Below are 14,343 nucleotides of genomic sequence, written 5' to 3' on the forward strand. Positions count from 1 at the left end.
GTAGGTAAACTGAAATAAGTAGTTTTTCTCCCAATTAATTTCACAGCGTGAATATAGGAAAAGGAGACATGGGAATGGAGTAGCAAGTCTGCATTTTCTTGATTTAATTAATGAAAAAATAACATGGATTGAGATAACTTGGTACTTTACAATATGAGTGGCATCAAAACATATTGTACGTCTTCTTTCATTAAAAAAAATAGGATTAATCACCAGCAAGGTATTGTTATTTTTTTTGTAAATTATACCCCCACTTTGGAAAGACTGATCATATTTTGATAGCCATGTTTATGTCTAAACATTAAAAAAAATCAGTAAAGTTACTCAATCAATTCTTTTTACTACTGTAAATACTACAGAATTTCTGACAGTACAGATGGACCTACATTATCTTGTTGGTAAACAAATTAGTCACAATCCATTAGGAAGGAAGGAGGCAGGCCCTTTAGCATCATGCATGGTGGTAAAATGGGGTAAAAGAAACTGAAACAAGAGTTTTGGAATAGGTACAAAGGAAAACATTTTCCCCGTGAAGTTTACCCAAAGAATTTGAGCAAACTCAGCCCTTGGAAGTTTCCAAGAACTGACTGGACACAGACATGACCTAGTAGCTGACCCTGGTTTGAGCAGAAGTGAACACCCAAAGCCGTTCCAACCTGAGCTGTTTTGCAATCCTGCCAAAGTCTGCACTGTCTACAAGCTAGTCTATCAGGCTCCCACCTGTAGCATAATGGTTGCCAGTGGAAATGGAATCTCACATTCAGTCAGGCTCTTCATTGCAGACACCACTGCTCCAGCAGTGGACTTCACATGCATATTATATACAAAGACAGGCACTTGTGCTGGATTCATATTTTACTCATTTTCTGACCCATAAGTCTTCCTTATTTCTGTTCCTTCAGAAATATTCTCCAAACCCTCAAAGGGTTATTTATTTATTATTTTGGAAAGATGAAAAGGTTTGCATGTTTATGAATTTGCAGCACTTCCTTACTATTGCTGCCTTTCAGAATACTAACCTAGCATAAAATTGTTTTAGTTCCAATATAATCCATCCTCAAAATTCTAGAAAACATCTATGGTATTTTATAGTAGTGAACCTTTTGGTGATCTGAAGAGAGACAATCACTCACTATTCAGAGTAACAATCTTGTGCATCTCGGACTAGTGTACTGGATCAACTCATTTCATATTATTTCAGACCTCAGGAGACCTGTATTAAGAAATGATGTACTCTTTTCCCTGAGCTCTCTGTCAGAATTGATTTTTATATGGTTCAAACCAGGAATGTTTAATATAGTTAATGAGTTCTATTTTACAACTATGCCTTACATTCAATTTTTTGAACTACAACCTAATCCAAGTAAAAAGCTGCTCAAAGAATAGAAAATGTATAACCACCAAAAACAATACAAAAGTAGCATTACTGCACATAATCCATAAATTAAAAATAAATAAAACAAAGCACTGAAATTGTTCTTTTGAACAGATAATACAAAAAGGTAGCACTTTAAACAATGATGGATATGGCATTTCACATAACTTGGAACTATCTTCCAATCAACATCTATTCTCTAAACAGAAAACTGTCTGCATATATTGTTTCATTACCACTATAAATGTGAGGTAACAGACATACTAGGTATTTTCGTGGTACTATGTTTGTGTGCAGAGACCACTTTTTCTCCCAGGTTGCCAATGATTCTTGATAAATGGCTTGCGAAATGTGTGAAGAAAAGTAACCGTAGATCGGTATTATAAAAATCGGTTTCAAGTTAGAATAAATCCCCTAAAATTCATAATTTTCAAGAAAAAGGAAACGATCCTTATCTTGTAGATAGACAATAATGTAGACAGCATATAACGTAGATAGCATTCACATTAGAAGTATCTTAACATGTATTTTCCTGCAAGGCAGGTAACTACCAGACTGTTGTCCATCTTCATACAGAACTTTTTTTTTTTGAAGTTGTACTATACAGTCACCACAATGCCATTTGAAAAATAAAATAAAACTGAAGTATTGTGAACTGACTTTCTTACTATCAATCAATTTTCCTATTTGCCCTAAGTAACAATCCTTTGATTTTGGGATGCGCTTCTCTATGCCAAACCCTGGTGCAAAATTCATGGGTCTTCTTTCACAGGGCATAGATGTATAGTAATATCCATTGCTTCCCCTTGAGCTTGCCTTATGGCACAGCTGTGTGGGTTCAAAAGAAAACACTAACCCTTAATTATTTATCAGATTTTAAAAAAAAAAAAAGGAAACCCCACAAACGTTTATAGTCCTAATCACTGCAATCTGCAATAACATACACAACAGATCACTTATTCTGAATTCAAATAAATTCAGGTAAACTTAGTAATAAAATTGTTTCCTGAGGAATCCATTTAAAAGTAGTTTATATGTGACCATCTAGGTTTTCTGGCACACTTGTCTGAATGTACAGTAGTTGCCTGAGTTACTGAAGTGTCTTGATGTGGAAACATTAAAAAGATGGTGACTTTAGAAACTTGTGAGAAAAATTCAATGGTTGACGTTTGAATTGTACTGCATGAGCTAAAAAGTCTCCCTGAGTGGCACGCTGGAGGTTAATTCACATCACCAGACATGTCACCACTCAGAGCTGAATCCTTTAGTTAATGTTCTTTTTACTTCTTTTTTTCTCTTATAAAGTAAACACATTATTCCTAGGGCTCCATCTCTCTTTTTCCTTTTCTATTGCCTTTGGGCTACAGCTCCAGTTCTCATATTGGAACTGTTCACTGGCCTCTACATTTTCTCTTTGACAGCTACTGAGCACGTGCCATAAATACTGCTATAAGGATACAAGCTCTAAGACTTGCATTAATTATTGTCTCCTCTACTTTGTTGCATTTCTTTAGTTAATTTCACAAATATATTTAGTAAACACCTCTCAGCTACTTATGTAGCTGTTTCTCCTTTCCCCTTACTATCCATCCCCATAATACATTTATTTTGTACTCTCTTTGTTCCTACGAAGTTCAGAGAGAAGGGATCCACAGTACAAGTAGTTTGCTGTTCCTTTCAATGGAGGCTAAATGGAAGACTTAGACACAGCTCTTTTACAGAACAGGACACACAAACAAGCTCTGCTCTTCAAAATCTACTCAACTGGTCACAAAAAAAAAAATATTACTTGATGGGCTTTCTGCAGCTAACTTTCAGTCTTGTGCAGTTCCATTAATAACACATCAGCAGAAGCAACATTCAGTACCCAAAAGCAAACCTCAAAAAAAAAAAAAGTCTTTGTAGAAAAACAGAAATTGAGTGACGATGAAAGATGAAAGGTTGTCTGTACTGAAAACCACCCATCTCCTTCTTTTCATTATCAGCATATTAACCGGGATGTTAACTGATTCAAATGAGAGTTTGAAATTTGATGACTCAATTCTGCTATATAATTTTCAGAAATTAGTAACCAATACAGCATTTCATATCCTTAGGTACAGATATGCACTGCTACAGCAAACAACTTCACTGAATTACAGCCCTAACATAGAGATTATATTAGCACCATGCTGGGGCACTAACTCCCATATGTGCAAATTAAAGGGGTTTTTATTAAAAGAGAAAGAAAATCATTCATGCTGAAGTTTGTGTAATAAACAGTATCAAAGGCAGAACAATAATAATATGTATATTTTTACTGTGCCTGCAATGTTGAGTGACATCTATGATTCACAAAGTATGTAAAAATGCAGGAGCAATAAAACACTAACATCAACACGTTGAGTCATTAATCAGAAGATCGATTTATGAGTAGCAATTAATTGTAAAGGATTGTAACCTCCATTGATCCCACAGTCATTCCAGGGATATATCCCTGCATATTTTTACACTCCAAAGGGCACCAAATATATATTTTTTAAACAAGAACAGAAATTTGATTTCTAAATTCCAGTTCGTTTCAGTGAGCTATACTTGGTTTTGCAAAATATTGCAGGCCTTTGATAATCCATGCGAGAAAACACAAGTAATTTTGAGAAGATTTAAACGTTTTCATGTCTGGTTGAAAATGTAAGAGGAAAATTAAAAAAAAAAACAAGGTATTAAGAAATGAAACAATATTTTGGAGTAAAATACCTGTATGTATAATTATGCAAATACTATTTGTATGTTCCACAGAGAATTGGGGTATGCTTGTAAAGTTGGAATATGAAGGTTTACTTTCATGCCTATGAAATTCTTAGACTGACATTTGATTTTCAAGCAGCATTCAAGCTGAGAAAGAATACAAAAGTAGTACTGGAACTTAAATTTAAATTTAGTTTAATTAAACGGTTTTACATTAGTCATGTTGCTTCTAATTATTACAAAACCCATTTTTTTCCATACCTTTTTTAAAACTCTTCTATGGAGCAACAGGTGTACTCAATGCCTATTTCTATCTATATAGTTGTTTTTTTGTTTAATTTCTATTTATTTTTTACAACTTTAAACCACCAATGTGATTAAACAAAATAGAGCACAAAGCAAAATTTAAAGTGTCATTTGAAATTGAAAAATTTGGATTCTTTTCTAACTTCCATAAAGAAAATTCCCAGAAAGTTATTAAACTTGATGAATTTGCAAATACAAGAGCAAAGGTAGATTCTTACCCCTGCAGTGCTCTAATCCTCCACCAAAGCTCTAAAAAAGCTTGGAAAAAGCTCTGTATCTCACACACACCATGTTCAAATTAAGTTCCTTACACCAGCTTTTGAGAAAAGCTGTCATACTTTACCATTCAATCTGTTTTTCCAAACCCCCTCTGCACATTTTTAGTAAGAAAGGTACAACTGGTTGTGGGGCTGCCTTGTAAAATAATCCTGTTACTGTAACACCACAAATCATTATGCTGGCATAACTGAAGTTCATATAGAAACAAACAGATAAGGTAAAAAACCAATGCTGTTTTGAAAACCATGCACGGAACCATATCCTCAAGAAGAGATGCATTGTTTTGGTACAAGCACTCAAAATATGTAAACTTAACCCGAAAAAGATTGAGTTTTCTTATACATTTGTTATCACTTAGCATTTTATTATCACAGGATTCTATAAAAGTGCCGAGCAACTTAAAACAGATGTGGATTTCAACTTCCTATCTAAATTAAAATGTATTTGCTAGTGTTATACAAAACTAGGATATTATACACTACTTATTTTTCATTTAAAGAAGAAACTAGAACATGAAACTCAACATTTGGGAAAAGATAGGCTAACAGTTCTATGTAAAAAGCTCATTTTTTTCCCATTCTTTTCTTTTGTATATGTAATAGTGTAAAGTTTGTTAACATGGTAGAACACCTCTTTCAGTGCATAGGCTGAACAAACACTGGTCACAATATCTATCTGCAATATTTCATTTTGTTGTCATCTTTAAGACTGTGAAACAATGCTTCATAATGTATTAAAAAACATTGCTGTAACTAATTTCCTGTAGTAATTCCTATTTTGTTCCCCCTTAAACTACATCCTTAAGCATTTCTTATTTTTATTTTTTTAATTCCAAGAAGTGGAGAAAAGTAGTCACAAAGAGTAGTACCCTGAAATTTAATCACCTCTCTCTACATACACACTCTGTGACAAAAATAGAATTGTCCTCGAGGCCTGACAGCTGAAGAAGCTGAGGCATCTGAGGAGTATAAAAAAAGAAATTGCTTTATGCATACTAGAGCAAGTGATGCAAAGGCTGCTTTACAACATTGGTACTACTTTGTACATAGCATACATGTTCCTGTCTCAACAGAAAGTGAGAATGTGGTTATTAGCTTGGAGAGTGTAGCTGGATTATTTGCCAAGAAGGCTCTTCAGATCTTCTCTAGATGAGATAAAAGGACTTGATATACTTGATCTCATATCAGACACTCACCAGGTATCTATACTGGTTCCTTCTTCAGTCAATGCAGAGACACATGTAGTCAAGGAATAATTCAGCCCACTTTAACCTTGGCTGCAGAGGGGCCCACCTCAGGTGTCTCCATTTAACATTCAAGCTGGAATGCACTCAGACCTTTGTAACTACTCCCTAATTTATTTCCTCAGGCTTTACTTGGTTGAGCTTTTATGCTTCCTGAGATTGATTAGCTTACAGGCAATGTGCCTGCAGTTAAAACTCTTAGCATAAATCTTTTTCCCCTTCTGAGACCAGAGATGCTTTGGCCCAGCTGCTGACGCTTGTGACTCATGCTTCAAGACTTCCAGCAGGCTCCTTCCACAGTCCTTTCCAAGAGCATGCTGAAGACTTTGCAAATGGTTTCAAAATTCCTCATTTCTGACAGCACAATGTCCAAACAATGTAATGAAATATATCACATTTCCACAGCCTCAATTACTAATGAATCCCAAATACTTCCCCCCATTCTGCATTACAGCTTACAAGCCTTCTGCATAATTTGGACTTGCTGCCACAATAGGTTGGGAAAAATACCTTTCCTGTAACATATGATCATTAGGCCGCTCATCAGCTTGACAATGGGAAAGGCCTCATATTTAAACTCTGATGAAGACTTCCATGCCACATCTAAATTAGTGGACCTAGCAATATTTCCTCAGTCTGATCTTTACTTCAGGCAAGTACCAAGGACCTTTATCCCAGCCTTTAGTTCTCCTGGAAAGAAAACAGGAATGCGTGGGCTACAAGAGAGCCACAGTACTCTTTGCCTTGATCCTTGATTTGGATAATTACATGACGAACACGTGCAAGATAAACAACAGCGTATCCACTATTTAGTCTAGAGGCAGCCCAGTTGTCAAAAGAGAAGTAGCAGATGCTAAGGATGGGATTTTACCTGTTCAAAGGTAAATCCAAACTCTTTCTTTAGTGAAGGGAGACAACATACAACTACAGAGGGCAACCCCAAAATGCATCTAGCACACATCTGCTACACTCTGAACTGCCCCTCCTTATGGGGTTGTTAGAACCCCGGTGATCCACTCAGCTGCAAGCATTTTGAGTCAGATTCTGCATTGGTGAAACTAGTTGGATGGATGAAGAACACAGCACCAAAACAGAGATGAAAAAATTCTGCCCGTTTGACAGGAGTTTGATGGGGCTGGACAGTAGGCTGGAGACTTTCACTGAGGGAGAGAATACAGCAATAGGAAGTGCATATAAAGAAAACCATGATTTCCTGTTTTGAGAAGTTATTTGTAAATATTTTTTCTTCTGTTTGCAAATATTTATGTACTTCAGTTTTGTTTTTTTTTTGTTTTGTTTTGTTTTAAATGAAAGTTACAGTGCTGTTAGGCTGCCATTTCTGAACAATTACATTCAGAGTTCTGCATACAGTAATACTGAAACTTAATTGTGGGTACACCTATTGATTTCTCCCTCCAAATCCTGTAAACAGAAAGTTTAGGCCTATGAATCAGTAGATATGTTAGGAAAAAAAAATGTGATACAGAACGTAAGGTATTATTTCTAACACTATAATAGTGGTAAGGAGTGTGGTCCTACCATTCAAAACACCTAGAGTTTCCACAAATTTGGTTCATATAAGATCAGACACAGCAGGTTTCATTTTTTAAAGAATATTTCACACCTTAATAATATTCTGTGATGAAACGAGGTGTGAACTACTAATGGCTACCTGCCAGCAGTTTGAAGCTTCTTGTGCAGCAGCACTTAGGAAACCTGTGGCAGCTGTATGGATGGATTCCGGTTCTCTGTACGTGCATAGGAAACATGACAGGCAACATAAAAACAGTAGTTCTTAATTAGAGTACCCTGGCTGCAGCCTGGAAGCACTATGCATTCAGACACAGATATTATAGAAAATGAAATTGTTCCACAAACAATAAGTCTAAAACAGCACGAGCCCCTATTCTCTTACATTCTCCCATTTGATCCTTCTACGTATTTGTGAAACCCCCTCTGAAATCCTTTCACCAGTGATTTCCTTTCTCCTCCAGTCCCCCATGCCCTTCTGCATGTCTTTTCCTTTCTTCCTTCCTCCTCTATACTACAAGCCCTCTAGTTACATCTACTCAAACCCCAACATGTACACATCCTGAGCTACACCATGTGCTGATGGCTAGGGGTACTAATCTGGGTCTCTCTCTCTCTATGCAGCTGCTAATTCCCATATGTATTTTATATCTCCCTGGATTCTCTTTCTCTGTTCCATCACAAAAAAAAAATTGTTAATGGATTCCAAGACTACTGGAGGAAGGAGAGTAATTAAAAAAAACAAGAGTGGCCGAATTTATTAATGCTCAGACATACCATACTATGAGATAAGCTAAACCAAGTTAAAAAGATGACAACACTATATGTGCAGAAAGATTTCTAGCATACTTACAGAACATTATTGTACACGATAGGGTATCTGCAAAAGGAATTTTAACAATGTGGACAGCATGAAATGATATCATACAAAACAGGGTAATCTAAGATAAATAGTCTGAGTGCGAGCATTATCAACTGCAACAAAAAATATTCATTCACTTAACTGAAATACTGGTGATGAATTCTTCACAACCTAAACATTTAATTTTGTGACTAATTTTCTTTCATTATAATCCATTCTGTGGCATTTCCTTGGCCAGCCCTCTTCCTGTTCTTCATCATTAGGAACTACGCAGCCTCAGAATAGAAGTAGGCAGTCCAGGAGTGATTCCTAACTCCTGGGGCTGAGGAAACTATTGAAGAGCATCCAGTTGGTACCAAGAGTAATCTCAATATGAAAGTCAACACAGCAACTCCTTCCCTGCACTTTACTTTTTAGTCTGAAGGGGGCAGAGATATGGATCTATTTAAACAATTCAACACAGAAAAGCACAAATAGGATATCAGTCTCTGAAGGCACTGAAGGACGAGACCTGGACTTCCCACATTTATTTCCAGGCTCTTACTGCTGCTGGTCCTACAGTAGCAGCCATTCTGCACCAATCCCTCTGTTATGTTCGTCTTCCTTTCCTTGTCCCACTCTTTTTTCCCATCATGTCAAATTCCACAGCAAAATCTCTGTTTTCCTAATTCATTAATAAAACACCTTCTGATACTTTTCCCACACCTTTTTTGTTGAACTGGCTCTTCCGTTCAGCAGCTCTCTCTTGGGAATTTATTTTGTATCACCTTAAGAGAATGAAGGATTGGGTAATCTTCCTGATCTCTCTCCAAAGTCCAGTTCCTATTCTTCATAAGCAATGATCACAGAGAAATTCTTGCTCATCATTTCCAGTTTAAGAACTTTGAAAGAATTTCTCACAAATTCCAATGTGTCAAAACCAGTATCAGCTGCTGATCTGAAATTTCAGGGCCTTATACAACTTATAAATTTGAGTTAAGTTTTCAAAGAGCTGTCAGTAAGATGTCAAGCAAGTCTCACTGCTGAATTTCAAATTCCTGCACCAAGATGTTAACTATGTACTAACAAGTGGAAAAAAAAAAGAAGTTGTTTTATCTGATCTTTCCTTTACCTATCTATCTATATATCAGAACCATTTCCCTTACATTAAACAAACACAGGAATTTGTATTCCTTGGAAGCAGAGAAAATTTCAGTCCAAAATAATTAAGCTAGTCAGAAGAAAGTTCCCATTATTAGGACCTATAAATCATATAGCCATGTTCATTGCTTTATCATTACTAAAACCCGAAATAAACTTTCCAAATGACTGAGAACTTTGCTGTATATTTGTAACTGAACAGGAAATAAAAAAATAATTCCAGAAGTATAAAAGCTTCACGCTACTCCTACATATTCAACTTCTTTACATAAACAGGCTAAAATCTCTCCGTAGTCAAAATAAAAATAAAAAAAAAACCACACAAATATCCATGAGGTAGGAGCAATTCTGCAGAGAAATGGTATTATTTCACAACCAGAAAATGAAAAACGATGAACCAAGTACAACAGAATATCTGCTGATGTACCTCTATGAGACTGAATAAAGACACATACTAAAGATTAAAATAGGAAGTAAAATGAAGTTTTCACCAGAATCACTTAACTCTTTAATTTGACACAAGTCAATTCATAAGCAAGTTTTAACGGTGTCTGCAAGTGTCCCATGGCCGTTAAGTGGAATTTGTTAATTTGGCTCTGTAGCATTAAAATTTTGTTTATCCTTTGCTATGTACATGAATGCCTATGTCACCATCTATTACAATATGGATTTCATGCAATCAGCCTAGAATGAAACTGCAACAGTTTTACTCTAGAACTTCCTTTAGCTTCCAAAAATGTGGAAAATGCGCTTTCATCAATTTTAAACATATTACTGATGTTTCCATGTCTAATATATCTGCTTTTGGTGTTTTCTGAAAAGAGGATATACTAGTTTATTTTTAATAATCAAGATTCTGTCAGTTTTTCTGAAGGAGCAAAACAGACTGTTCTGCAAATGCTGACCAAGGGTTTTCTCTCAGTTCTTGCAAGGTGACTATAATGTAGATTGATTGGAATTTCTGCAGTAATAGAAAGGTTAAATATTTCCAATGAGAGCTCAAAGCCAACTTGACACTGACTGAATACTTTCATAAGGTATGACTGACCTCAAACCATCCTTTTTCTCATTGCACTTAATTCCTTTGAAATACTAGATGATTCAGACTTTCCTGCTACAACATGCACAACTATTTCTTCTAATGTTTCTGTTAAAAAGCCCTCCTTTGTATAGTCTTTCAAAAACCACAGTAGACCAAAAAAAAAAGGATGGAATATTTCTGAAAAAAAACATAAATTAGAGGCCTATTTCATTCACAAGCCATATTATAATTTTAAATGTGTCTACAATAGGATAAAACACTATCAAGTCCCACAAGAAAAGCAGTAGGAAATAAAGACCGCAGACAGTGAAAGAACTGTCAGTGTAAAGTCAAGGTCCCAGGCTTTAAATAAGCTAGCTCAGGTCCCACAAGTAATCTAGCCATGACAGCAGAGAGCTCAGTTCAGGTAAGCTGTGTGAATGTGGGAGGAGACAAACAAAGTTAACATTTTGGCCTCTCTATATAGTAAGCCCTTTCACAGACAGTGAAATTTTGAAAAAGATGTGTTTTAAAGGAATGGAAAAGAAACAAGGAAGGTAGACAGTAATCACTGTCTTCTTCATACACCTAAGTTTTCTGTATTTTGAGCGCTAAGTCAGGATAGTCTGCATTTTTTGAAAGTTTAGGACAGAACACCATGGGATTCAAGCACCACTTTTGATCTGTGTATCTGAGACTAATCCAAATTAGCTTGTTCATGGCATATGTTAAAACAAAGGTAAAGAATCTGTATTCCCTGCAACAGCTCCAGCCTAAACATAGAATCAGAAGCCCCCATGAGTGATACGTCAGAAGCAGGCCACCACGCTGACATTTAAGGATAGATACTATCTTCTCTGTGCAACGTTGACTGAAGTTAACCTAAAGCTTACCATAGAGCCAATCACAAGTATTTGGGATTATAAACAAATGAAAAAGTGAAAGACGAAAGTATGAGATGTTATAAACTGGTGATAAACACAAAAGAAATAGTAAAATATAGGAAAACTTGTATAAAGATTCATTATTTTCTAGTTCCCATTTGTTTATCAGAGAACAGATTAAAGAGGCAACTGAACATAATCAAGCAATGACTTAGTTCTTATTTAACCACCTATACACTCTTGATGAACCCAAAATGTCCCAGGTCCTCAGTGGAAAATAGTATCATGAACATCTGCAGGCTTTAACCTCTGTTTGCACCAATTCTGAATTAACAGAATGCATAGTCCTGATCTGTAGCCAGACAAAATGCAGCTTATCAGCTACCATCTGCAAACAAACATGCACTTAGACATGTGGCAAAAGGAGATGATGGAAACCAACTGATCAAATTGGCCATGGGTGCCACGCTTTTCAAAACTGTGATGTTTATGTGTTACAGGCCAAATCAGCAAAGAAGCTTAAGTATACAGCAGATTTCAAGTATTAACTCTCAGAAATTTTACTGTAACATATGATTAAAGAAGACATGATTAAACATTAATTTCAAAACACACAAGTCATCAACTTTATGCATGTGGTGCCATGTTTTTAGATGAAGGATACTAAATTAGTATGTTTTCTGAAATAGTACTGTACATGAACAAAATCTTTAATTTTACACCTAAACATTTAACTCTTAAGTGCCAGACGGACATACAGTGAACAGGAAATTGCTTAATCTTACTTAGTAGGGAGTGCTGTATGTAAATAAAATCTTGAAGGGCATAACTGCAAATAGAGAGAGAGAGGAAGATGACAAAAAGCAGCACATCCTTTTGTTGGGTACCATTAGCTGCCTTTTTATTTTCATATATTAAAAGCGTGACCTTGGAGGTCACATCAGCTGCATGTCAAAATGAAATAGGCATAAACCTCAGTCATTTATGATCTGGTTTAAAAAGCAAGTTCTAAACAATATCATTAAATTTTATCCTTAGGGAAATGTATGTGAGGATTTAAAAAAAAAAAAAAGAAAAAAGCCACCCAAAATGTAATTAAAGAAATGTCTAAACACAGGAACTTAACAGTAAATGACTAACCAGATGTGCTTCACAGCACTGTTAAAGGGTCTTTTATCTTCATGGTAGTCTGTAAGAATGCCCTAAGCAAAAATCATTTTTAAAGGATAGGTGGCTCTTTGTTTTCATACAACAGAGGAAGGTAGGTTGCCTGATCTAGTAGTAACATACAAAGAACATTTGACATGCTATTTTGACAACTAATGTACAATAATTAATGTATGAAAAATATTTATGCTGTTATTAACAATAATACACTTTTTAAAATAGCTGGAATAAAGAACACAGCAACTAATCATATACATATTGCCGTACTGATAACGTGATGATGTATATAGTATAAATACTTAAAGATGTTAGTGTCAATCTAACAGTTAAGGGTGAGAAATATCTTAAAATATGACTTGCTTGCTTTCACCGGTTGCACTATGATTTAAAATTCAGATTAAGCAGAAGGTAGTAATTTCCTGTGAATCTAGAGCAAAAATAAGGTGGATAAAGTGGCAGTCTCTGACAAAAGGATATATATATTTTTTTTTTCAATATGCAGATACAGGTGTATATAAACCACCCTTTGTCAAGGCAGAAATTGTGCAAATACATTTGACACTTATTAAAATATTTAATAAAGCATCCATAGACACCCTATTACACAGTGCTGAAAATAAATTAGCAAGTATAGATGTGCCTGCGGTAACCCCTTGAATAATGATAAGTGTAAAAACACCCTTGTAAATTGTTACATTCTTTCACTGATATGACTGAAATTAGTTTTATAATTGATGTTAAAGACATTAAGTTGCTTTGAAGGTCTAACAGATTCATCATCTAAATAAAAATTAAATTCAATAGAGACTCTATGTCATTTTGTGTTGTACATTTGTAACCAACGATTAATCTCAGGACAATTGATAAATCATGTAAAAATATTGTATCCTTGTTAGTTCTAATTTAGGTAGAACAAGTTCTGGTCAAAATTATGTTTCCATTATCTATAAATATATATATAGTGTTTGTGCCAGATTCTTCATTAACTGCACGAAACACAGTCTTTACAGTAGAATTCAAGCAAATGCGTTCTCAGATTATTATATGCAAACATCTGTACAGTAACCTTGCTACCAATTTTGGAGCGTCACAAGACTAAGAAACCGTGAGTTTGTAATGCCTATAAGAGATATTCAAGGCCTGACTGTCAGTCTTATAATTAATATATTTTATCTCTAAAACGTAGAGCTTCAAGTAAGACTATTTGTGAAGCAAACAATGAGTATTTACCAGCAGTTTTGCCAATAAAAGCATCAGAATCCAGTCTACAATTTCGTTGTTGTTATTTTTTTTTTTAAACAAAATCTCAAGCAGTGGCCAATCAAATCCATATCAAAAAGAAAAGATTCCCTACTCATTATATATATCAAAACTTTTGTTGTCAAGAGCTTGACTGTCATTGTGGACATATTTTCTTATTACTTATCTCCTAATTTTAGTGGATACCCTTCCCAAAACTTTGGTTTTGAGATCAGTTTTGGAAAATATTCCTTCACTATATTCAGAACAAGTAGACTATCTCTGTGCTTTGAGGATAATCACAGACAGGAATTTGGGGGATGGGGTGGGAAGGAGGAAATGCATCTGTGATTACATCCTCAAGAAGTAAGAGAAAAAGGGAAACAAAGCAAAGTGCCCCCTTCTTACATATACACAGAAGCTACTTAGAGAAGGGTCTACCTCCAGGCACAATAAGAGCAGGCTGTATCGTCTAACCTCTATCAGTCATAATCTAGAACAGTGCCACTTTCTATTAACAAAGCAATAGAGGAACTAAAATTACTTATATTGGTCTACGCAAGTCACTCA

General features: G+C 35.3%; 1 protein-coding gene across 2 annotated transcripts in view; it reads right to left on the bottom strand.

Moving 5' to 3' along the window:
- Positions 1 to 14,343, bottom strand: part of ROBO1 (roundabout guidance receptor 1) — a 704,094-nt gene that overhangs the window by 625,909 nt on the left and 63,842 nt on the right. The window lies entirely within an intron of this gene.

This window comes from Anser cygnoides, chromosome 1 (genome assembly GCF_040182565.1).
Source record: "Anser cygnoides isolate HZ-2024a breed goose chromosome 1, Taihu_goose_T2T_genome, whole genome shotgun sequence".
NCBI lineage: Eukaryota > Metazoa > Chordata > Aves > Anseriformes > Anatidae > Anser > Anser cygnoides.